General features: G+C 35.9%; 1 long non-coding RNA gene across 2 annotated transcripts in view; it reads right to left on the bottom strand.

The window, feature by feature from the left end:
* Positions 1-27,856, bottom strand: part of LOC135969616 (uncharacterized) — a 36,101-nt gene that overhangs the window by 6,356 nt on the left and 1,889 nt on the right. The window contains exons 1-3 of one of the 2 annotated variants that reach the window (XR_012430644.1): positions 23,364-24,318; positions 20,333-22,860; positions 12,202-12,362 (exon numbers count right to left, since the gene is read on the bottom strand). This is a non-coding gene — a long non-coding RNA (uncharacterized lncRNA). Of the gene's footprint in view, positions 1-12,201; positions 12,363-20,332; positions 22,861-23,363; positions 24,319-27,856 lie in introns of those variants that run through there. The other variant, XR_010584914.1, reaches the window with a different exon arrangement.

Here is a 27,856-nt window from a genome sequence, read left to right as displayed (position 1 = left end):
CCGCCACCATGCCCAGCTAATTTTTTGTATTTTTAGTAGAGATGGGGTTTCACCATGTTAGCCAGGATGGTCTTGATCTCCTGACCTCGTGATCTGCCCCCCTTGGCCTCCCAAAGTGCTGGGATTACAGGCGTGAGCCACCGTTCCCAGCCTAAATTTAAATTTTAAAAATTTTAAAAATAAAATAAAATAAAACAGAAGATAGAAATAATCACAGATTGACTGCACACCCTATGATAATACGGGGCAGTAGATCTGCTGATGGTTCATTAGTTATGCACTTGGACTTCAGCGTTATGCAGACATGGATTGAATTCTGAGTGTGCCTGGGTGACTGGGTCCAAGCACTTCACCTCTCTAAGCCCTAGTTTACTCATCTAAACAGCAGGCATAAAAAAGTCTAGAACTGTTGTGCAGACCAAGAGGTAATACATACAAAAAGTTTGGCACAGTGCCTGACATATAGTAAGTGCTCAATTATTGGAGTAAAGTAAGAAAATATGAAGAGAATTGGAAGTAGCAGCCATTGAGGAAGAAAAGGAGTCAGTGCTGGGTGTGGTGGCTCACACCTGTAATCCCAATGACACAGGAGGATCTCTTGAGGCTAGTAGTTTGTGACCAGCCTGGGCAGTGTAGACCCTGTTTCTTAAAAATAAATAAATAAATAAATAAATAGAGAAGTCAGTGACAATGGCCACCTTTGCTAGTATGAATGGTGGGATTCTTTATTTCATTCATTTTTTATGTTATAGTATCACCTTAGTCCACACCTTCATTACCACACACTTGAATTACTGAAATACAATCTATGTTGTGTCCCTATCTCTAGTCTCTTTCTTTCCTTGAATCCTCCCTGAATAGGTTAATCTGGTCTCATTCCCCACTGGTGTCTAATTAGAACTGGCATAGCTTTTCAATGTCTGCCCATCAATGTTCATGCTCTCTATCACTCAAATTTCTTATGAACAAGACTCTAGATAACTTTAGCTCAGAAAAATTCTTCCTCACCCAAAAATCTGGCATGGAAACACTATGTAGACGTTCAATCCACTACTTTCTATTAGTATTTTAAGAAAGGACAGAATAACACATATTCATAAATTTGAAGTGCTCCATATTTAGGTATTTGTGTGTTCCCCAAATATAAATGACCCAAACACTCAGCCAATGAGTTGCCCATATGTAGTTAAGCCATTGTTTTAGATGCGAGTCATGTGCATTTGGTGCAGGATGGAGCATCATATGTCAAAGCATATGCCTGCTGCTGAAGCCAAATGCGGATAACATATGCTTGGAGGTAAAATATTTGTAAGTCTTATTGCTTATCAAAAATTAATGAGAGCAACTGTGTGTGTTTACACTATTTGGGGTTTATAACCAGATCAGCAGGGTTAATTGTAGAAACTGCTTTTGCAAAACAGTCAAGTGTAGCTTGTTCAAGCTGCGGGCCTTTCTTTCTACACTTCAGCTCTGAAATACACATACACACCTACCCTTCCTATACACAGGCAGGCACACCAACATGCATATTTACTATAGGGGTGGCCACATGTCGGAAGCCCTATTAATGGATCCTTTAGCTCAGAGTTGCTTTTCTTCACAATGCAGATAAAATAACAGTGTAGGAGGTTACTCATTAAAAGTTCACTTCTGGAAATATTTACATTTCCACTGAGGGGGGGAAATCTGTATGTAAAATTCAAACAGAAGCCATAAAAAATCCACACTATGCATAGTTACATAAAGCTTCTTTGTTTATAAAGTTCATTGATTTACATGATCCAGTGTAACTTTAATATGGTAACAGATATTTTTGTTTTTGTTTTATGGCTGAATAAATTGAGCTTCTGCTTGGCAAAGTCACTTTTATAGTTGGTTTTGCTGAAGCCAGACCTTGAGCCTTTACCTGCTGCCCCACCTCTAGGGTAGTTTCCACTCCATATAGCTATTCAGCATCATTAAAGAGTGATGTCATATTAGTCATCAGCTGATGCTCTGATTAAGTGCTTAATTGGTGGTGAGAGCTGGGGAAGTTGTCTCCGATATCATTACCACTAAACCTACTATTTGTAGATTTCAGAATACTTGGGATAAGGAGGTTTGGCTGCACCATCAGAGCATGCAGTGATGTCACTGGTCCGTGGTAAACCAGCAATATAAGTAAACTTTTCTTTAAAGATGGTAACATTTTCCCTTTCCAAACAAACCCATCAGAAACCTGAGTGCCAGATCTAAATCAACAGTGACCGCACAGCTGCTACATAGTGTGGCTCTCTCTGAAACCTCTACATTTAATCATTATTCTAATAGTGATAATTATTTTTCAATATTGACTATACTACCCTCTCCTTTTGATTCCATGTACACTGCCTTTATTTGGGCCTCCATTACCTCTCCCTGGCACTCTAACTAAAGCCCTCTAAGTAGTTTCCTTGCCTTCAGTCTCTCCTTTCCCAATTCTACCTTATAACTCTTCCATGATAATTACTTTCCTAGTGTAAATCTTGATCGTGTCAGCTACCAAACTCCAACTGTTCTCAAGAGTCTTCTGAGCATAGAAAATTAGTTATTTATTTTTCTAATTATAGGATCAGGGTTAAGTAGCTTTTTTTTTTTCTTTTTTTTTCTTTTTTTTTTTTTTTTTTTTGCATTTTATCTATGCTTGCTCTGATGCAAGATTGCTTTACATGCATATGATATGTTTTAGGTCTCAACTATTTAAATCAGGTACCATGTAGGCCATAACACATAAAAACACAGTATGACACTATTGGTGGTTACAATCAGTCTAGAACAGCACTGTGAAAGCTACACCTGCAATGTTAAATTTTCTAGTAACTATGAATTCTATAGACAGAATTTGTATGATCCCCCAAATTCCTATGTTGAAATCTTACTCTCCAGTGTAATGGTATTAGAAAGCGGTGTTTTGGGGAGGTGATGAGTCATGAGGGCAGAGCTCTCATGAATGACATGTGAAATCTTAAAAAGGAGACCCCAAAGAGCTCCCTCAACCATTCTTCCATGCAAGGACAGAAGGAGAGGACAATTGTCTGTGAATTGGGAAGGAGGCCCTCACTAAACACTAAATCTGCCAGGATTTGGATCTTGAACTTTCCAGGCTCCAGAACTATAAGAAATTAACTTTTGTTGTTACCCAGTTTATGGTAATTTGTGATAGCAGCTCAAATATACTAAGATACTGCATTAAACAAAAGTAAAAGGAAAGATATTAAATTCACTTTAATACTATTTTATTGGACCTAATGTATCTAATATATTTTCATTTCAACATATAATCCTATACAATTATTGAGACATTTACTTTATTCATGCTAAGTCTTTGGAATCCAGTAAATTTACTTTATACTTACAGCACATTTCAATTTAGATTAATCACAATTCACGACATATGATTACAACCTACTGTGTTCGTTATTGCAAGGCTGGAACGCTTTGTCCTATCTGCCTTCCCTTTCTCTCCTCCCTTTCATGACTGAACTTCCAGAAAGCATCTGTCCTTGCTTTCTGGACTTAATCACCATTCAATCTCCTGAACCCCCAGCAGTCTGATTTTTATCCCACTTTTACACTGAAATAGTTCCTGTCAAAATGCTCAGCAACTTCCTTGTCACATACAATGCCAATCCTCTTTTCAGCAGGAGCTCTAAATAAGTTTAGGTCCAACCAAGAACACACGCCAGATGTTTCAGATGGAAGAGAAGGAAACTATTTACATAAATGGAAGAATTAAAATAACCTCAAGTCTATTGGAGTGCTAATTTTAAATGAGGGAAAAGAACAACAAGAATTATTAAGAAAAGTTATCCAGGGCATGATCATGCAGTATCTTGTGAGTCATTTTTAGGAATTTGGGGTGTTTGAAAGGCCAAAGAAACAAGAGCAGAAATCAAATTAGCACAGGAATTAACTCCAGGAAACTTTTACTATGTCTATGATAGGACAAATAAGGCAATAGGTAGCTTCACCACCACTCAGGAGTGCACTTACAGCTGACACTGGTGGAAAAAAAATGCTGCTGCTGGTGAAACCTCTGTTTGGAAATTTCTGACACTGGGGGAGCCCATAGTGCCTGGTGGACATTGTCACTGCTGCTGGAAGATCACCAAAAAGAATGACAGTAAAAGATGAGTAGCTTGTCCCTTCTTTACATCTTTTAATTTCCAGCCAGCACCTCTCATTGACCAAACGAAATTCACAAAGGAATCTGGAAAATGTAGTTGTGATTGGTCTAATCCTCTGCAGTACACAGATGAGCTCAGAAGAAAGGAAATAAGTTGAGTACAAAGAGATAAATGTCAAGCTGAACATCCTAGTGACATTTGGTACAAAAACGCTTTTTCCTCCAACATCTCTGATCACTCACTTCAATCTCCTTACTAGAAAACTTTCTCTTGTTAATTAGTAAATATTACTAAGATTATTACATATATATTACATATTAATATTATTTAAAGTCTTGTACTCTAACCTCTTCTATTGTACTCAGTGGGTGATTTCATACAGTCCATCTTGATCCCCCTGTCTCCAATTATGTTTTTTATAATGATGATTCCCCAATCTTGAATTCTCCTCTCTTCCCTGAGATTTGAATCTAAGCCAAAGAAACTGCCCACTGGAAAACTGCACTTGGATATACCATATGCAGATAAAATTCAGAATTTTGGAAATACAAGTCATCCTCTCCCTTCTCAATAATATACTTCATCCTCCATCAGTTATTCCATCTTGACCAATGAATGACATCATAATCCAGGCAGAAACCCAATAAAAGTTTTCTTTAATTCCTACATCTAATCAAAAAGTCGTATCTACCCTCCATTTACTAATGATTTTTCAAAATTGCCTCCTCTTAGCCAGCCACAATGGTATGTGCCTATAGTCCCAGCTACTCGGGAGGCTAAGGCAGGAAGATTGCTTGAGCCTGGGAATTTGAATGTAGCCCGGGCAACATAGCAAAATTTTGTCTTTAATAAAATTTTAAAATATTTCTTCCTCTTTCCAGAAAACACTGATGTTTTTCTACTTCAAGTCATTATCTCCTTTGTAGTAACAATTAGGTTACTACCTCAGTAATAACAACTTGTAGTAACAATTAGGTTCCTGTATCAGTCTCCTAATTGCTCTCGCTATGTTCAATACATTTTTCACACTGAAATTTGAGTGATTACCCTAATATCCAGACCTAAACACATCATTTTTTTGCCTACAACCCCTACTAGGCCCTGTAACATTTCTCTCTCCTTATATTACCAACCCCATTTTATGCCATTCCCTGCCCTCTTTAGAGGTGAACACATTGAGAAAATGGAATTAATTTCATTTCCTGCTTTCTCTCCTCTCTTGACCTTGGTGCATGCTGGTCCTTTCTTTTGCATGGCACACACTCCTCCTCCTTTTCTTTGCTTCAGTCCTCACCTTGCACCTTACCTGAATACTCCTACTAATTTTTTAGATCTCAGGATATCTTTTTCTTCATCCAAGAAGACATCCTTGACTCCTGGTACTTCAAAAATCTTGATATATCATAATAGAAAGCATTTTCTGCCTTAGGTACCTACTCTCATCATCCCATTCTAAAATGTCAGCTCTTGGAGGGAGGGAGAAACTGTCAATTCTTTTCCCTGGCATAATACTTGGCACATACTAGGCATTTGATAAATATTTTTAAATCAATGAATGAATAAATGGTTGAATGAAGACATGTAGCTAAATGAAAACATGGAAAATTTCCCAGCATTCATTAATGCCTTTGCCTTTTACACCCTGATATATTGCTTTAACACAGATTGTTCATCATATTTTAGTCCATTCTATCCTCTTGGATATAACATATGAATTACAAAAGGGTATATTCACTTTAACTTATTCTCTCAGTATTCCTTTCTCCAGAGATCAACTGAGAAATTATATAAAAGGTCAGTGGGGGAGGGGGTTATGAATTTGTTGAAAACTGTGTCTCCCTATGTGTAGTTCTTGATATCATTAAGAGTTTATTTATATTTGCAGTTCCCAATTGCCCAGGACCTAGTTGTGCCCCATAACTCTTTGGTGAATGAAATAACAAATGAATACGTAATCAATGAAAATTTGTCTTCTAATAAATAATACTTGGATGTAAATTTTGCTCAAGAATCACTTTCTTAAAGGAAGTAAGACCAATATCAACCTGAGAAAGCAGGTCATTGGGTTTGGGAATTGTTGCAATTGCTCCATGAAAGCATGAGAGCACTGAGCTTGTGCAATTGCCCTGAAAAACCAATGATTCTTTGCAAATGTTCATGAGTTCACCAAACTATTAAGTTCTCGCAGCTTGGATGCTTAAACCAAACAATTAAATTAATCAGGAAAAAAAAAAAGAATCTGTGAAAGCACTCTACTTCTAACATGTATTCCACTTTTTAAACTTGATTTGGGACTATCACAAGATACAAGTAGGTATTCCTTAAGGCATTTATGGTTTATGGGAAGATGTCTCTTCCCATAAACTATAAAATGTGAAATTAGAAAGGGGTCTTGAAATTTCTCCTATTCAATCTACCCCCACAACCCTATGCTTTATATTATAGATAAGCAAATTGGAGCCCAGAAAAGCCAGATGACTTTCTCAAAACCACACAATTCTTTTGATTACTGGGACTCCAATTTAAGTTTCCATGAAGAAAATGAGAGCAATAACTATTCAACACTGAGAACTTATTATGTATTTGAAATTAGCTAAGTATTGTAGCATTTGGGTTTGGGAGTTGTAGCATAATTACAAATGTAATTATTCATACAAAGGCTGACTTCAACATAAATTTCTGCCAAGATTTATTGGCATACACTAGGTGGATGCTGAGCACTACTTTTAGTTATGAGGTTGAGGTGAGCAGAATAAACTAAAAATAGTGTGTAAAACAAACTGTGAGAGTTACCTTGTCTCCTTATCTCTAGATTTTCAAATTACAGTGATACATTTCATGGTGATTCTATTTAGCCTTTTCCCTGATTGCCTACTGAGGAAACAAACAAACAAAGCACACATGCACACACAAAACTCACCTTGAAACTAGGTGATTGCTTTGGGAAAAAAAAAAATCTGAAACAATGTGAATGAGCTGACCTAGGATAGTAAATTTGCAGGTGGTTATACTGCAAAACAGTGCCCAGTGAAGAGGCTGTGTGTATTCCAGCTCTTCCTATTTCTGTCCAATTTTTCTATAAGGACTGCTGTGCATGGTATCTGCAGTTAACCTACACAGGGCTCCACCAGATGCTAAAGTGTCAGTTGGACAGCCACAGAGCTGCAGTGAAGGCAGGAATAAATGTTTATTAGCATCCCCATTTACTGCCATCCAAAATATTCACATGAAAACACCCACCATACTCCCAACCCACCCCTCCATCTGCATGCTGGCTGGCAAAGAAAAAATGCAAACTGAAAACTCTCTTTGAGGCCCTGTTTGCATCCAGCTTTCTGAGTAAAGATGCTGGTTCTTGTGCTATGGTCTGAATGCTTGTGTCCCCGCAAATGCCTATGCTGAAACCTAATGCAGAAGGTAATGTTATTAAGAGGTTGGGCATTTGGAGAGTTGATTAGGTCATGAGAGCTGAGCCCTCCTGAATGGGACTAGTGCCATTATAAAATAGGTCCAAAGGAGCTCCTTTGCCCCTTTCACCATGTGATGACACAGATAGAAGTCCCAAATATGAACCAGGAAACTGATTCTTACCAAACACCAAATCTACTAGCACCTTGATCTTGGATTTCTCAGCCTACAGAAACTATGAGAAATAAATTTCTATTGTTTTTAAGCTGCCCATTTTTTGGTTTTTTTTTTTTTATAGCAACCAGAATGAACTCAGACATCCTGGGAGGGACATCTCAATTCCAGGGAAGTGTCAAACAATGCTGTGCAATGTAGCCAGGCTGCTATGGCAGAGTCATGCAGCCCTGAACTCTCCTAAGAAGGTGAATGTGTCCCGTAATGAAGTGCAGCTGATGGGTCCAGGGCAGTCGAGCAGCCACCGTGAGTGTTTCCCAGCCTGCAGTCACACAGAACCCCCATCTAGTGCAGGCTGGATGTTTTTCATTCATCCATTCTAATTGTGATAGATCGGAAGAAGATGCAAAGCACTCTCTCTCTTGTCAGAAAAGCCTTGATGGTCATCAGTGTTTCCACTGCCCAAGGCTACAACGGTTTCAAGAAAATGGAAACCGTGAACAATTTCTACTGAGGACAAGTATGGGGGCTTATCCTTGGCACAGGAGCTTGTACATTTGTGTAAAATATTCAGATCTCAAACACTCTTCATTTTCTAATAAATAGAAATAGTTCATGGATCAGATATCTTTTATTAGCCAACATCTGAGTGAGTAATTATAGAGGATAATAACCAAAATGATGTGTGTTGTCCATTTGAAAGAGATAATATCTTCTAGCAAAAATAGGCCACTACGTAATATTTGGCCACATTGATTGAATAATTGGACACACTTCTACTGGTTCACAAAAGGCCTCTCAAAGGATTTTTAAATGTTCGAAATATACAAATTCGTCTTCATCAAGAAAACCTTGAGTAAGTCGGTTTGGCCTAATAGTTACCTTGGCTGTAAACTATACAGACTTGGAAAACGTATTCTGTGTCCTGACGTGAGTCCATGATTGTCCTCTGGAGCTTCTGGAATCTCAGGAAAAGATCCAATCACACAGGCCTGGTGGCAGAGACTGTAAAAATAGATGATCTTCTGCCATTCTCCCTAAGCGACCCTAAACAATATATTTTGTAATGATCATTTTTAGCTATGAGATTGGTGAGTTGAAATGATTACTTTGATGCCATTTAATTCAATAAATGTTTATTTAAAAATTAATTTCTTTCATCATACATAGAATATTTAGGACAGAATCTTTTTCAACTTCCTAGATAATTTAAAATGCATTTGAAATAGTTACAAAACAATATGAGATGGTCATGGTGAAGACAGGAAGAGCACAAAGCCAGATGAACAAAATAACAGAGAAATGGCCAGAGCCATTGGAAGGGTTTTATTTAGAAAGAGAACAGGGCTAGCATGTGGAAAAATGAAGGCACTTTCAACAAGCAGAGACGGGAAGCAAGAGAGTTAATAAATGAAATAGTGTATTGTCAAATAAAATTGGGCCTAGAGTGAGCAGAGAACAGTAATCTACAGAGAACTTTGTCAGTAAGTCATGGAAACAGAGTTGGGTAGGTAATGTGGGCCTGTTCACAGGAAGGAAGAATAGATTCTAAAGTAGCTGAATGCCGAAAGCTATTATTTGGGAATAATCACTCTAAAATTCCTTTGAAATTGCTTTTCAAAGACTTTCTCTCATGTAGATTATAGCATATTGAGATAAAATATGACTATATCCTGCCACTTTACTGAAAATTGTTTCTATTCCAGTTCTAGTTCTTTCTTGAAGCCATTTCAGGCATAAGAGGTATGAGAAGTCATATTTGATTTAGAGCCAGATGAAAACCTCCAGAATTACCAGTTATTCCACTGAAGTAATGCACTGTTTCCAGAGGACTCCCATTTGAAGGAAAACATGCTTCTTTCTTCATTTAGTGCACACTTATTGGATGCCTTCTCTGAGCCTTGTACTGAACCACAAGAGCTAAAGCATAAACCCACCAGGAGCTAACAATACCTAACACACGTTGATTTTTTTCAGAGTGCATTGATCACAGTAGATCATAGTCAAACATTATCTTCATAGAACAGAACTTGATGCCTATAGGTGTGATTTCTGAGTGACTGATAAAGGTCTCCTGCTAAGGTGCTACTAGCCAGGAAGGAATCAGAGGATTGGTGGGTACTGTGGGTACAGCACAGGACCTAGGCTAATTGGGACAGTAGAAAAAGGCACCTAAAGAAAACTGTTTCTGATTTTGTGTTTGGTCTGAGACTGAGCCTATTCCCTGTATTGTAAAGGAATGGTACATTATTTCCTACATCTGGTCCAAGATCCAACTGCAGAGGGTGTATACATACATCCTGAACATTCCAGAGGGACTTAGATCTGACAGTAGGATCAGTAAATGTTACATTTTTAGAGATTTGAACATCCTAAAATTGCACACAGCTGGCAGTAAACTTGGGAGAACAGCTTCTGTGTGTGGTCAGGACAGTTTACCCTTCCCTGGTATAACAAAAATTAGTCAAAGGAAGTATGGGTAAAAGGAAAGGGAAAACTTTCCTTTCCTCTAGGTTTTCATTGCCAAAGAGGAAGTATCAAAATAATTTCAGTTGGCTGATGAATGGTGAAGTATTCCAGGCAGGGAGCTGCACAGCTCAAAGAGAATTAATTTTAGAGTTTTCTGCCAATTTTTCATTTCCCACCTCTCCCCCATAGAAATATGGTGTCTTAGTCACACACTGGATGAATAAAATGAGCACATAGCCTACTGTTCAGAGCTGGAGTTGTGGTCATCTTCTGCCCTGGAAGATAGTCAAGGACTAATTAGGCATGTGTCTCTTCCCATCAAGTTTTGACAACCTGGGAGTTTAGTGGCAGCATAAGTGGAGGCCTGCTGACAGGGCTCTTTGGTAGAAGGGACTGTTTAAGAGGCTGGGAGCCTTAACAGATAGGCATCTGGCATTATTTGTCCTGTCGTTTATTTCCTGGATCTCCTACATTAGTGCTATTATAATCTGGCTGATGATTTGATTCATTGGGGAAACTTTTCTTTTTTAAAATGTGTGTGGTCTCAACCTCCATTCTGAACTTTAGTGAACAGGAATTTCTCGGGATGGGTATCAATAATCTACATTTTCAAAATATGCTTTTTGAGTGTTTCTAAAGACCATCCACGTTTTGCATCCATAATTTGAGATGACCATAAGGTTTTAACTGAAAAATGAGTGTGTTGGGGGAGAACTTACTCAATGTAAAGCCATGGAAGAAGAAATGCTTCTCCGTTGCTTTATGCATACCTGGAAGATTCTGGAGCAAAGACAGTCTTTTTTTTTTTTTTTTATGAAAATGTATTAAGGTAATAGAACTTTAACATTAAACAGAATTGAGTAAGCCCAATTATTATCTTAAAGTCAGAATGGTTTCAACGTGCAGACAGAGGCACAGTACCTTTCTTTTTGTATTTTCCTTGGGACTAATTTAATGAGTTCCATACATTACTCTGCATTAAAAACGTATGCATAAAATTGTGTTTGCTACACTTCATAGGGTTTTGCACAATATTTACAAAGTGAACTTAACTATATCTAATTATAATCTAGAGTGGGTTTTACAACCTAATCCTTACATAAAATGCTACTCAACATTTTGACCTCCAAAACATTTTATTTCAGACGTCTTCACAGGTGAAGATATATTCCTCTTTACCGAACACATTAAAAAACACTCTCCAAAATCATGTTGACTGATGTTTTGTTTGCATAGCCACTAAATAATTGAACTCATATTCTATAGATGATGACTACTTGACCGAGAATTTTAAAAATTGATGATACCTTTGTGTAAATTTGTACAGATATGATGGGAGTAGGCAATGCATAGTTCTAAGCATATGTTCTTTTTTTGTCCATTTTTACACAAAAGGACACAGCCAACACCAGTAGTTAGTACATGGGGCAACCTTTTGAGAATAATGAAAGCAACAAAGAGTATTTTTTAAGTAAGTCTAGAGCTCAGTTTTCTCACCTTTAAAGTGACAGACTGGCCCAGGTGATACTTCCTTAGATATGCGAGCCTAGCTTCATCACTCTGTGCTTCTGCTAGTCTCAGAGATGACTGAGTCAGAAAAGAAGATTAAGGGCTAACTACCATTTACCAGGATGAGAGTTTCACCATAACTGTGGTTGTGCTGTTTAAAAAGCACTACAGCCAGACATGGTGACACGTGCCTGTAATCACATCCTCTCAGGAGGCTGAGGCAGGAGGATTGCGTGAGCCCAGGACAATAGTGAGACCCTATCTCAAAAAAATAAACAAAAAATTTGAAAAGCATTATTGCATTAATTCCAGTGCAAATATTATATGTTAAGTGACTTCTCCTGCCTTAGGCAGTAACCCTCATCATAGCTTATCATCCTCCAGCCCTGCAACCCAAGGATTCAGTAGTACACACAGCCAGGATTATAATTAATAATGGAAAACCAGTGCATATTCAGGTGTCAAGAGTGTCTATACAAGGAGGACTGAAACTCACATGTTGAGAAATCAGTGCTTATTTAGCAGAAACTGGAGTCTTCTGGCTCTGGGCAGTTTCAAGGCCAGGCAGCAGCTACCTCCCAATTCCTGGCAGAAAGCACAGGAATCCCAGAATTTTAAGTCTTCTGCAGAGGAGACTATTTCTTCATGTTCTCCTTGCTAGATATGAGTTATTAAAGGTAAAGGAGAAGAGAAAACAAGTTAGGAAAGTATGGCCAATGAGATATATTTAGTTGTTCTTGACAATAAATGATGAGATCTTGAATAAGAATGGGATAAGTCTGATGTGATAATATCACTGTAGGTTTTAAAAATGATGAATCTAATACTCGTTGTTACATAGGCTGAAGCCAAAGAGAGAAGATGTGAGATAGGAAATAGGAAAATATGTTTCAAATACTGGAAAGAAGAAAAAGAATCATATAGCAGTCACTAAGATAAAAAGAGAGAAAGAACATCCAAGGTCCTTCCTACTTTTCCAATTATTGCAACTAAACACAAATATGCAGTTTTGCCTTTTATTATCTGTTCACTAATGTGTTCTTTTTGCTTCCTTATAAACACTGCCCGTGTATTTCATCCCCCGCTCATTTCACGGTATCTTCGTTTTTACTTTCTTGTCTTCCAAGACTGAAGTCAGCAATTGTCAGTATGAATGTCTCTATTACAGAGCCCCATGCACTAGGAATGACCCCTGGTGCCCAGAAACCATGTCTACATTGCTTCACCCTGCTCCTTTGGTCACTGCCAAAGAAACTAGAGAGTAGACATTTGTCCAATTGGAACACTCAGATTTTTGTGGCAAATTTATAGCTAGACATTGTCAATAACACTAAGGAGGCTTATAGTTATCTTCTACTTGGTGTCTATTCCATAGAACATATTCTTAATGAGGCATTGTTATTACCAGATAGATTCTGTAACAAATGCCAAAATGTATGTGATGGAGGAGAGAGGTATCAGTAAGCAAGATTATGTGATGGGAGGGCTACAACCAGAAGTGGTTTTGATTCTATATTATGCAGATATTTAAAATTTTGTCTTGGAAAAAATATGGAAATTTTTTAAACTTCTGCTTTATTTCTGTATTAAAATATGAGTTTAATCTTGGAGTTCTTATATCACTGTTTCTACTTTTTGAATGGGGATTAAGGAATCTATACTTAATCAAATATTTTTATATATATTATGTGCATAAAATTATATTGAGGTTTCAATGTAAAATAGTGTCCTTAATAAGAAGCACTACATGTTCCATTTCCTTTCAAGTTCATAGATTTCACGAAAGGAAAGTTGTGTTTTGATTCCAGCATCCACTCCTATTAAAGACATGAAAAGCTTCCTGGAATATTATCTGCTAGTTCCTCAGTTAGGAAAATAAAACCCTTCACCTCCTTATGTTTAACAAAACCAAGCAGTTTCAAAATAAGTTCTCTAGTTCCCGTCATAGAAACCATTTATTTAATTCGGGTTTGCCATGTCATAACTTCTGCTTGTTAGTCCATGATTTTTACCCTGTGTTTCAGAGAAGAAACTAATCCACTAGGTCTTTTAATGAGTTTCCAGAATTACCTGAGATGGAGATAATTCTCTGAGGTTAAATAACTGATACAGTGATTGACCTTCGTCTTTTTCTCAAATTCAAATATAATTAATTCCTCAGCTACCTACGCCTAGGTTGCTCTAAAGAGATTCATATACTTCTGACCTTGGTCCAGACTTTATCTCTTTTGCATTAATTGACTAAGAATGTTGTCCACTTGGGGAACACTATCACCCCAAGTGAAGTTGATTAGTATATGCTTACATTGCAAACTTTTAAAAAAACAGATTGGAATGAATTCAAGGTTATACACATGAAGGAAACTACCTTTACTATCTATATAGTTTATATACAGTATGTTTTATTACATTTTTGAGTGCACAATTTAATTGTTTGAAAGACTCTACTAGAGTTTTTGTTTATATTTTATCCACAGTTACAATTGTCAAGATTTCTGTGTTTCCTTTTAAGTAGCTTGATTATGGCTCTGTGTACTAAAAAGTAGACATAAATTATAGAAGTGTTTTTACTAAAAATGAGAAAATTATTTTTCCATAATTGTCACAAATAGAGAACTCAATTAAAATAAATAGACATTAAACAGAAACTGTTAAAGAAAAATGCATTGAAAGAAAATTGCTTGTGTTTATGTGTTTGAATTCTAGTTTTAAAAAGAAAAATAAAAGAAATATAATCACAATATGGGAAATTTACAAAGCAGTAATATGATGAATTATATTGATTTTCAAATCTTGAACTAGCCTAGAATACCCAGGATAAATACTACTTGGTTGTGGTACATAATTCCTTATATACATTGTTGAATTAAACTTGCTAATATTTGGTTGAGGACTTTTACATCTATGTTCATGGGAGGTGTTGTTCTGTAATATTCTTTTACTATAATGTTTTTGTCTGGCATACTGTTAGGGTGATGCTGACCTTATAGAATGAGTTACAAGCAGGTCCTCTGCTTCTATATTCTGAGAGATATTGTAGATAATTGTTATAATTTCTTCCTTAAATGTTTGGTAGAGTTCACCAGTGAGCCCTCTGATTTGGGTGCTTTCTGTGTTAGAAGGCTATTAATTATTGATTTGACTTTCTTAGTAGATATGGGTCAATTCAGTGAGTTTTGGCAGATTGTGTCTTTTAAGGAATTTGTCTATTTCATATAAGTTACCAAATTAATATATAAAAGTTTCATGATATTCCTTATTTATCCTTTTAATGTTCATGGGATCTGTAGTGATGTTTCCTCTTTCATTTCTGATATTAGTCATTTGCTTTCTCTTCTTTTTTTTCTTAGTCAGCATGTTTAATAGCTTATCAATTTTATTGTTTAAAGAGCCAGCTTTTACTTCCACTAATTATTCCTACTGATTTCCTGTTTTCAAAATTACTTTTATTTATTTTATTCTACTTACCTTGTATTTCATTGACTCAATTTTTCTAGTTTCCTAAGATGGAAACTTAGATGATTGATTTTAGATCTTTCTTCTTTTTGTTTTTTAAATTATATTTTAAGTCCTGGGATACATGTGCAGAATGTGCAGGTCTGTTACATAGGTATACACATGCCATGGTGGTTTGCACTACCCACCAACCTGTCATATACATTAAGTATTTCTCCTAATGCTATCCCTCCCCTAGTTTGCCACCGCCGCCTCCCCCCGACCCCACCACAGGCTCCACTGTGAGATGTTCCCCTCCCTGTGTCCATGTGTTCTCATTGTTCTACTCCTACTTATGAGGGAAAACATGTGATGTTTGGTTTTCTGTTCCCGTGCTAGTTTGCTGAAAATGATGGTTTCCAGCTTCATCCATCTCCCTGCGAATAACATAAACTCATCCTTTTTTATGGCTGCATAGTATTCCATGGTATATATGTGCCACATTTTCTTTATCCAGTCTATCATTGATGGGCATTTGGGTTGGTTCCAAGTCTTTGCTATTGTGAATAGTGCTGCAATAAACATATGTGTGCATGTGTCTTTATAGCACAGTGATTTATAATCCTTTGGGTATATACTCAGTAATGGGATTGTTGTGTCAAATGGTATTTCTGGTTCTAGATCCTTGAGGAATCACCACACTATCTTCCACAATGGTTGAACTAATTTACACTCCCACCAACAGTGTAAAAGCATTCCAATTTCTCCACATCCTCTCCAGCATCTGTTGTTCCCTGACTTTTTAATGATTGCCATTCTAACTGGTGTGAGATGGTATCTCATTGTGGTTTTGATTTGCATTTCTCTAATGACCAGTGATGGTAAGCTTTTTTTTCATGTTTGTTGGCTGCATAAATGTCTTCTTTTGAGAACTGTCTGTTCATATCCTTCACCCACTTGTAGATGGGGTTGTTTTTTTCTTGTAAATTTGTTTAAGTTCCTTGTAGATTCTGGATATTAGCCCTTTGTCAGATAGATAGGTTCCAAAAATTTTCTCCCATTCTGTAGGTTGCCTGTTCATGCTGATGATAGTTTCTTTTGCTGTGCAGAAACTCTTTAGCTTAATTAGATCCCATTTGTCTATTTTGGGTTTTGTTGCCATTGCTTTTGGCGTTTTACTCATGAAGTCTTTGCCCATGCCTGTGTCCTGAATGGTATTGCCTAGGTTTTCTCCTAGGGTTTTTATGATTTTAGGTTTAAGTCTTTAATCCATCTTGAGTTAATTTTTGTATAAGGTGTAAAGAAAGGGTCAAGTTTCAGTTTTCTGCATATTGCTAGCCAGTTTTCCCAACACCATTTATTAAATAGGGAATCCTTTCCTCATTGCTTGTTTTTATCAGCTTTGTCAAACATCAGATGGTTGTAGATGTGTTGCATTATTTCTGAGGCCTCTGTTCTGTTACATTGGTCTATATATCTGTTTTGGTACCAGTACCATGCTGGTTTTTTTTTTTTTTTTTTTACTATAGCCTTGTAGTATAGTTTGAAGTCAGGCAGCATGATGCCTCCAGCTTTTTTGCTTAGAATTGTCTTGGCTATACAGGCTCTTTTTTGTTTCTATACGAAATTTAAAGTAATTTTTTTTTCTAATTCTGTGAAGAAAACCAATGTTAGCTTCATGGGCATAGCATTAAATCTATAAATTACTTTGGGCAGTACAGCCATTTTCATGATATTGATTCTTCCTATCCATGAGCATGGAATGATCTTCCATTTGTTGTGTCCTCTCTTATTTCCTTGAGCAGTGGTTTGTAGTTCTCCTTGAAGACATACTTCACATCGCTTGTAAGTTGTATTCCTAGGTATTTTATTCTCTTTGTAGCAATTGTGAATGGGAGTTCACTCATGATTTGGTTCTCTGTTTGTCTATTATTGGTGTATGGGAATGCTTGCGATTTTTGCACATTGATTTTGTATCCTGAGACTTTCAATAGTCCCACCTAATCTGCAGAGGATGCATTCCAAAACCTTGAGAGGATGCCTGAAACCATGAAAAGTGCCAAACGCTACATAGGCTGAGTGTCCCTAATCTAAAAATCAAAAATCCCGAATGCTCCAAAATATGAAATCTTTTGAGCACTGACATGAAAGGAAATGACTATTGGAGCATTCTGGATTTTGGATATTCAGACTAGGGATGCTCAACCAGTATCTATTCTGCAAATATTCTTAAAAAAAATTGAAATCCAAAAAACTTCTGGTCCTAAGTGTTTCAGATAAGAGATCATCAACCTGTATATAATATGCACAAATTTATTTTTCCTACTTCACAATTTCACAGATAAAAGATTTGTTTTTACTGTAAATTTCAGCAACCTCAGCATACATTTTTTTTTCTTTATTCAGTCAAGAGCTTTCACCTTTTCACTTAAGAGGGTCACTTTTAAGGCTTCTCCGTGGCATATTCAAACTGCCAGCTTTACTACTCTTGTGCTTTGGGGCCATTATTAAGTAAGATAAGGGTTACTTGAACACAAGCCCTGTGGTACCCTGGCAGTTGATATGACAACCAAGACACTATGTGACTAACAGGCAAGTAGTATATACAGCCTGGGTATGCTGGGCAAATAAAAATTCATGTTCCAGGTATGACAGAGCAGGATGGTTCACTACTTCATCCCACTAATCAGAATAGTGTACAATTTAAACCTTATGAATTTTTTATTCCTGAAATTGCTCATTTAATATTTTCCAACCCCGGTTAACTGCATGTAACTGAAGCTGTAGAAAGCAAAACTGCAGATAAGGGAGGAGTACTGTATGAAGTCAATGCTATAAATTCCCCACTAATTACTGCATTCACTGCATTTCCCAAATTTTGATAAATTATGTTTTCATTTGTATTTAGTTCAATTTTTTACAATTTCTCCTGAGATGTCTTCTTTGATCAATGTGTTTTTTAAAAGTGCATTGTTAAATCTTCAAATGTTTTGGGATTTTTCAGCTGTCCTTCTGTTACTGATTTCTAGCTTAATTTCATTAAGGTCTGACAGAAGACACTGTATAGCTTCTATTCTTTTAAATTTGTTAAGATGTGTTTTATATTCCAAAATGTAATCTTACCTGGTGAATGTTCCATGTGAGCTTGAGAAGATTGTTTATTCTGCTGTTACTGGAAGAAGCACTCTAGAGCTATTCATTATATCCAGTTGATTGATGATATTGAGTTCACCTAAGTCCTTACTGCCTTCTGCCCTCTGAATCTGTCCATTTCTGTTAACTGGGTATTGAAGTCTCCAACTATAATAGCAGACTCATCCAATTTTCCTTGTAGTCCTATCAGTTTTTGCCTCATATATTTTGATGTTCTGTTGTTAATCACCTACTCATTGACAATTGCTGTCTTTTTGAAGAATTAATCCTTTTATAATTAAGTAATATTCTTTATCCCTGATAACTTCCTTACTCTGAAGTCTGCCCTCTCTGAAATTAGTATAGCTACTCCTGCTTTTCCTTGATTAGTGTTAGCATCGTACACTTACCTCTATTCATTTACTTATCATTTATATGTCTTTATATATTCAGTGGGTTTTTTTTTTTTTTTGAAGACATCATATAATTGAGTCTTGTTTTTTGATCCACTCTTAACATTTCTAGAATTGGTACATTTAGAGAATTGGTGTTCACAGTGATTAATGTTATATTAAGATTTATATCTTCCATATTTGTTACTATTTTGTTCCCCTTTTTCTGTTCCTATTTTTGTCTTCTACTCTTTCTATCCCTTTGTGGTTTCAATTAAGCATTATATATGCTACTATTTTGTCTCCTTTCTTAGTATATGAGTTGTACTTTTTTTTTTTTTTTTACTTTTTTAGTGTTACTTTAGTTTGCAATATACATTTACAACTAATTCAAGTCGATTTTCAAATAACATTATACCACTTCACAGGAAGTATGACTGTCTTATAATAAAATAATTCTAATTTTTCTCTCCCATCCCTCACAGAATTAGTGTCATTCATTTCAAATATATAAGTTTATATATTCATGTGTTGCTTAATGATGGGGATGTGTTCTGAGAAATGTGCCATTAGGTGATTTTTCCATTGTGTCAACATCAGAGTGTACTTACACAAACCTAGATGGTAAGGCCTACTACACACAGCTTATATGGCATAACCTATTGCTCCTAGACTACAAACTTATACAGCCATGTTACTATACTGAATACTGTAGGCAATTGTGATACAATGGTATTTGTTTATCTAAACACATAGAAGTATAGGAAAGGTACAGTAAAAATATGGTATTATAATTTTATGCAAACACCATTGTATATGCAGTTTATCCCTGACCAAAACATCATTATGTAGTACATGAATTTATTATATATATATCATATTTATATGTATGTTACATGTTATATATTTATATATACACACAGAGGAGATGTGTGTGTGTGTGTATCATCTTAGGCTAGAATTTTTATTAAAAAGAAGCCATTGTGTCTATGGAAAAATTAAAATATCTGTAATCATGTCATACAAAAATAGATGATATCCCTAATATAGAGAGAATTCCTGAAAGTCTAGAAGACAAAGATCAGTAAAGCTATAAATAATTAATTAGAATTGACTAAAGACATAATAGACATTTCATAGAAAACAAAATGCCAAATGCTGCTAAACATGAGAGATGTTCAAATTTCTCAAACTCATTAATAATGAAAGAAATGCAAATGAAGCCTGCACTGAATGTGGTTTACAGTTATCAAAATGACCTCAAGGGAATCATGCCTCCAGTTAGTAATGCTCCTCTGAGATCCCCTCCACTTTGACTCTGGGCTGGGTCCTGTGATTTGCCCTGTCACTGGGAAATCAGAAAATGTGATGCAAGGCTACATGCTGGGGTTTGCCTCCTGGAATTCTGCTGCTACCCTGTAAGAATGCCCAGTGTGGCCTTGAAGACGGAAGACTGCATGAAGAGACATGACCAGCTTTCCCAGTTATCCCATCAACCTAATGTAGCCAAATGAGTAAACCTAGGGAAAACCAGCAGAAGGATAGCTCGACCAACATACAGAATGGTGAGAAAAAATAAATTATGGTTATTTTATGTCAGTACTTGGAGAGGGGCTATTGTCATCTAGCAATAGATAATCGATACACTGAGATATCATTTTCACTTACAGAATTAGTAGAAATCCAGGAGTTTCACAGTACACTCTGGTAGTGACTCTATAGAGAAAAACACTCTCATACACTGTTGATGGAAGGGTAAGTTGATAGAATCCCTGTAGAAGGCAACTTGGCAATATCAACTAACATTTCAAAGGCTTATTGTCTTTACCCAACAATCACATTTCTAGTGAATTATTCTACAGATAGATTTACCCAGGTACAAAATTGTGTATATGCAAGTTTATTTGGGCAGATGTAATGTTAAAAGATAAAAATAAACTCAATGTGTATTAATACAAGTCTGGGTAAATATACAATGGAATTATGATCTGTAAAATGATAAAAAATAAGGACTCATTACACACAATGTGGAAAAAACTTAAAGATATATTATTAAGCAATAAAAGCACCGTGTAAAATAAGGTTAATAGTATCCCACATATTGTGTATAAAAAGAAGAAAAATAGAAATCTGTGCTTGTGTGTTTGAATATGCATTCCAAAAACTCTGGAAGGAAAGTACATGTAGGCTTGGGGTGGGGGGTGGGGGCATGAGGCATTTGGGATCTGGGCTTACAGGGGATGGGGCAAGTGGGAACCTTTACACTGTATTATATTTTAATAATTTGAGGAACACATAAATATTAACATTTAATTTGAAAATTAAAAATAAAAATTACTTTCTTAAAAAACTTAATATTTGCATAGTACAGGGATACATTTATCTAACAAAACCCATGTAGTAGCAAATTAGGTTTTTATTAACATAATGCTGTTATAAATATCACTGCTGTAAATATCCTTATGTAAAAGTTTTCCACTTCACCTTTGATAACTTTCTCAAAGTAAATATCTCAAAGTGGAACTGCTGTGTCAAAGGATATGAAAATTTTAAGTATCTTTATAGAGGTAAATAATGTTTTGTAGGAGGGAGGAAAGGTTAAATCTTTTTAAAATTGTACTATCGAATATTTTTTATTGTCTATTTAAAAATAAGATTATTTGCTTTCATGTTGACTTCCAATCACTTTAAAATAATAAATACAGTAAACTTTTGTCAAATTTATGGCATAGTATTTCCTAAATTTTGTGTTTATCTATATATAACACAAAACAGAAATCCTTAAGTAGCTCATTGTATATATAATGTACATTATACAACATAAGTATAATGTAGAAAGTTTAGGCTTCCAGACAATCAAAACTAAATAGAAACAACATACTTTCACAACTTAGGATAACCACTATAAAGTAATGATTCGTATATTTCCAGATTTTTTCTCATATAAATACATTTTAACATGTCTTTGCAACCTGATTTTGTCAGAAATCATCTCCATTCCTTAAAGAAAATTTTAATTTCATTTAATCAACTGTATTCAAGTATTCCCAATTATTCCAAAAATGTTCTCTACAGTTTGTTAATTAAGACTAGTACTGAATTCAGGCCCATATATCACATCTAGCTTTTATGAACCCTAATTCAATGCAATAAAAAAAGATTGTGTTAGATTAAGACAAATCCTTCATTTATCCATCTTTTAAAACACTGTTAATTTGGCCTTCATTTCTACATGTGATCTTATATCAGAAATAGTCTAGAATTTGATATTTAGAGGTGAGGAGATGCTATAAGAGAACTTAAATGGCTTTGGCTTAGTAGCTGGTTGATAGACAGTGTTGACAGATCATTGCTGTCTGGAAAGCTGTGACCTTGTGATTTAATTTTTTGGTCAAATTGTCATCTGTGATGTCTTGGAACTCAGACAAATTTTGTATCTCTAGTGAAATGGGTTGGAAAACTCAAAATGATGGTGTTGGTTACCTAATTTTTGTAGTTTCTATTTTGAAAAATTAAATTGATAAAGAGACAAAAGTTTAACACACGCTAAGGATAAGAGGTGCCTCTGGCGAGGCAATCCAACGAGTATATGAGCCTGTGCCCCTACCCAGTACCTCCCATTAAAAATTATCAAATTAAGAATTTTGTCTCCCCATCCCAAGCAGACTCCATCAGTACTCTGCCACTGCTCACTGTAATCTCTTTACAATTTCAGTTCACATCAACTTCTGAACTGCTTTCTCTTCCTTCAGCCAATACCTGCATCTCTTTTTTGGCAGACTGCACTTGACCTACTGGCACTGCTTTGCCTCAAACTGGGAAAGCCAGAATTACTGGCAAAAATAAATGTCTTTATTTACCCTGGGGCAGCCCCTAAACAATGACCAGTAGATATAGGAGTATAAATACTCCAGCTCCCTCGTGACTTGATTAAAACAACATTAAAAATGTGGTTTATACCACTACATCATCTCCAAAGCTCCCCTGGCTGTTTGAGGCGATGTTACCTTTCACTAGCTTTCTTGACTTTCTTAACACCTTAGTCCACTTTCCTACTCCTTTGTTGCTTTTCCTAGATAACATGTACTAATGAAGCATTTTCACATGAATACTTATCTTTGGTTCTGCATCCTGGGCATTCCATCAGAGACATCATTGCAAGCTCATTATTTTAATAGGATTCCATTGATCCTTTACTAAGTTGAAAAACAGAGAGATGAACAGATCATTTAGGCTAGGAAATAAAGGAGCAAAATTATCAAGTATAAAGTAAATGTATATTTACATTATATCTTTTACTATTGTTTCTGGCACATAATAATTGACTGAAAGTAAGTAGACCAGAGGTCTACCAGGTTATTAAGAGTATTTTACTGTTGCAGACATCACAAGCATGAGCTTCAAAGCCTGTAGCTGTTTGACACTTAAAGCAAACCCAGAGCTGCACAACCCTCAAAAAGGGAGTTCTTTTCAATGCCCATTTCAGAAGTGGCCATGGAGAACAAAATACAAGGGAGAAACTCCAAGAGGAAAAGCCCTGGACCATAAAAGAAAACAAACCCGAAAGCAAACTAACCATTACTAGATACACTAATCCAGGAACTTATTCATGACAAGACTAAGAATGTTCACAGTATTTTCACAGCAAGATTTAATAAGTTGTTACGAAGAGTAACGACTGTGTATTTCCCATTCCTACCTTCTCCCAAAAAGCAGTTTTTATTGCAGATATTCTGTGCACACACTCTTCTCTCCACCATTGTATATTGAATGTGATGAGGGTTGAGAGAGAAGCAAAAACAGTTACATTTTAGTTTATAGGTTTGCAAGATAATGAAGGAACACACTCAGAACTAAAGAAAAGTAGTTCATACAACCCAAAGACCTTGGGTCTTGAGCTGAAGGTCATAACTACATAGAATTTTGACTCTTTTAGGGAGGAGTGAGTGGTTCTACCTCTGAAAAAACTGAAAATATATATAAGAAGTGTGGACTATATAAGATACTGCTAATTGTCCATACCTATACATTCTTCTTTAATTTTTCCACCTTTAGTAACAAAACCCCTAAATTTTAGCTAGAATGTGGTGGGTTTAGCATGACCACCCAGTTAAAGACATTTCCCAATCTCATTTGCAGACAGGTGTGGCCAGGTAAAGGTCAATGGTATCTTAATAGATAGAACAAATTCGATGTTCAGTTTATGACTTGAAAGAGGATAGCTGTATCTTCCCTTGTCTTTTTCTCATCTTCTTGGCAGTTAGTATGTGTTTGTGGTAGTGAGAGCTGAATAGTGTTACCATATCCTACCTGGATTACTTAGGATTGAAATACTGTGGAAAAAAGTAAGAAACATCTGTCTTTTAAACCACCTTTATCTGGGCATTTGATTTGGCTGCTTAGCTAGGACCCTAAGTAATATTCAGATAAGGATTGAATTTGGTTCAATCATATGTGTTTGAACTCCTAGGAACACTCCTTGGTGAGTGCATGATTCACCTTCTTGTATTTAGCAAGGTAAAACATTAATTGTAAATTAACTCCCAGCTTTCTAGGCTTCCCAGATTCAATATTAGCGTGGCTCTGCTTGCTTCTAGCTCTTTTGATTGTAGGAAGACAAAAAGAAAAGATTTTCATTAATTACTTTAGGCAACTAGACAACGCTAACAAAGCATGATAGACTTCTCACTTATCACAATAAATCATTAAGTTTATAATGAAAAAATATTTAACTTTCCAAAACTTGATCTCTATGTTTTCTTTTTCAAATCTTATAACATCTCTATAAGGCATGTACTAATATTATTTCTATTTTACACATGAGGAAACTAAAGCAGAAAGGCTAAGTAACAATTAGTATTAGAATCTAAACAATCCGAACCACTATTCTGGACTTTGAACCACCACTCTCTACCACTCTGAGATATCAAGTGTGTTTCAAGGACTTGCCGAAGCTTCATTTATACAAAACGGAGAGATTGATATGTCAGACTAAATACCAGATGTTAAGGTAGCTTATTATGAGATACCTCAAACCTATTTTTGTGGCCTAGGAATATAAATATCTGCACTTGTTGGAGGAAAAACATGCTTATAGGCAAATAAAAGAAATATGTATGAGTTTTAAATTTAAATGCATAAGTTTTTATTTGGGTTTTTTTTTTTAGGATGACTTTAATAGTCATTCTTTTTTTACCTCTATTCTGAAGAGATAATACATAGAATCAGCAGACCTAAATGAAAATAATAGAATTAAGTTTGGTTCTATCAATCTTGAGAAAGTGAATTAACCCTGTAATAAAATTCTCTCGTAAAGTTCAAGTCTCCAGTTTCCTGTAGGGAATGACTCCCACTGCATCACACTGCTGACCATCCCAGTGCAGAGTCCCAGCTTAACCTAGCCAGAGGAAAGTAAAACGATGTATTAGACTGAGTGGGTTACTTAAAGGACACTGATGGTCAATTTTAGAATCAATGGGACCAACAGGAAGGGAGACAAAGAAGGGTGAATGGACAAAGTACATGCAATTTGATTTAGGTTGGGAGTGAAAACACTATCACTATTCCAAATGGATTATAAAGAATAGCTGAAAAACATTCCAAGCAAAGTTGAAGATAGAAGTATAAATTAAAAACAAACGTCTTTGGATTAATAAACTCAACGAAATGTCAAATATATGTATGTTAATTATCTAAGAATCATTCTGATGATGGCCTACTGCTAATTTATTTGTCAAATGACAGAAGTCAGCAGCCTCCAGAAGGAAGCCATCACATGTGTAACAGACAGGGAGACTTGGCAGGCAGGCAAGAAGCCTTTGACTGAGTTAATACTAAACTGTTTTCGGAAATGTAAAATCTAAGACTCTCCTGAGTAAGTCCCAAACTCAAGACTTGGCACATTTAGACCCCAAGGACAAAAGTATACAGATTTTTTTTCCATATGCATGAATATGATTCTCTATAAACTGACCTAATTTAATGCAAGTTTATATGCACATAATTTTGCTTTCCTCACACATACCTTTCATTTAATAGTAGGAATGTTCTCTCTGCTTCAAGCTTGTGATCTATACCACACAGAATTTTACAAATATATTTATTTTCCTTCTATATAACACTCATTATTTTGGCTCTGAAGACCCTTACCTAAATTAAACACCCTGCAAAGGATGACTTAATTTTCCAAGCTACTTGGGAAAGAAAATGAGGATTTGCAAGTTTCAGAGGATGAGATTTAGACAGGCGAGTGTGTCAGTTATAGTAATATGAATCCAGGGAAATGATTTCCCTTTTCCAGGCCCTTAGAAAAACCCAGATATATCCATGTTCAGCCCTAGTACATGTGACATGGAAGTTGCATAATTGCCTGTTTCACAGGAGATGAGAAAGACTGAGTTAATAAAAGCTCTAATCTGAATATCTTTAGTTAAGATAATGCTACAGAAATTGTTCTTATAACTTGTCCAATCGAGAAGAACTGTTTAGATTGAGACTTCAGGAGCATGTGTTGTTCTGGTGCTGTTTCTGCAGATAATTGATCTGTGTAACCCAGTAAGTGACAATGCTCTCCAGAAAACTCTCTTATCTGCAAAATGTGTGAGAATGACTAGAGTCATTAAATTACTTAGAAAACTAAGATCTGAATTTTAATAACTCAATGTCTTAAAAGGAACAGGATTTTAGAAAAGGAGCTCCTAATCCCCAAAGGAAAAATTAAGATACTGAATGTCTGCTAATTTCTACATACACTCTTTTCCAAAGTACTATAGTTGTCTTCCATGTAATTATTTCTTTAATTCAGTTTCTTTGTTTGTTTTATTCTTACGGAAGGCGTATTTACCCTCCATCCTTCAAATTACAATTCTTTTTTCTTACCGGTACCCTTCATTTCACTTTTACTCAATAACTTTTGTCAGGAATTATCTCAAATTTTAATGAGTGTTTTGAAGAAGTGTTTGGAAATTCCTTAGGACTACTGCTGTCAAATAGAACTTCTGAGATGATGGAAATGTTCTTTTTCTGCGTTGTCCAATACAACATCCACTAGCCACATGTAGCTATTGAGCACTTGAAATTTGGCTAGTGCAAATAAGAAACTGAATTTCATTTTAGTTTATTTTAATGTAAATAGATACATACGCCTAGTGGCTAGTGTTTTGTACACTGTAATGTAGAAGATCAGAAAACCTGCTGCAGAAATTAAGTTAAATGTGAGTTACTGTTTAATCTTACATTTAGATGGAAAGAGCCTGTCCAAAATGTTGGCAGAGATGTTAGGACTGGAGATGTGGGCAGATGAGGATGGTTCATGGAAACTGGAAGTATAATTTTTTTCACATGGCCCAATCAGGGTGTTTGGCGGAAACTGACTGTGTCAGTATTAAGGAGAAATTTACATGAAAGCTACAGAGAATCTTGCAGAATCAAAGGAAAAGCTGAGTAACAAGACCTCAGAAGGACAGCATCCTGTGATGGTTCAAATAAATGGGCAGTGAGAGGAAATAGACAGTCTCTTCTGGAATGGCCCATCGGGATGAGTTCCCTCCAACCATGCTTTCCTGGGACCTCTCTGTCTCAAACTCAAATTCTAGATACAGGTGGTCAAGACTGGATCATGTAGCACTCCTTGTTTAGGGGAAGTCAGATAAAATACCTAGATTACCATTAAAGAAAGAAAGATAAATTCAGGTTTCTTCTGTTACCAGAAGAAGAAGGCAGGGCAACCAATGATAGATGTCAGTTTTTGTGAACTGACAGGTTTAATAAATGCCATGTTCTATATTTATAGATTTGTCCCACCACAAAGACATCTCCATTCTCTTGGCCTTCATACTTAGTATGCTTTAATCTATATAGAATACACACACACACACACACATACACACATATACAAATGTGTGTCTGTGCATGTACTATATATCTGTATATATATCTCTGTGTGTATGTGTGTGTATATATGTATACATATATATGTATATATACACACACATATATATATGAGAGAGAGAGCATTTATCATGTTAGGTGCTTTGATATATGCAATTTCACTTAAGTCTTAATGGAAACTTTTTGAGAAAGGGATTAAATCATTTTCCATGTGAAAACTGCATCTTGGCATGTTTACACAACATATTTGGTTTTATATTAGAAGATAGATGCATCTGGTCCCTGCTTGAAGTTACTGCATAT

This window comes from Macaca fascicularis, chromosome 2 (assembly GCF_037993035.2).
Source record: "Macaca fascicularis isolate 582-1 chromosome 2, T2T-MFA8v1.1".
NCBI classification, from domain to species: domain Eukaryota; kingdom Metazoa; phylum Chordata; class Mammalia; order Primates; family Cercopithecidae; genus Macaca; species Macaca fascicularis.
This window is presented reverse-complemented; position numbering and strand designations above follow the sequence as displayed.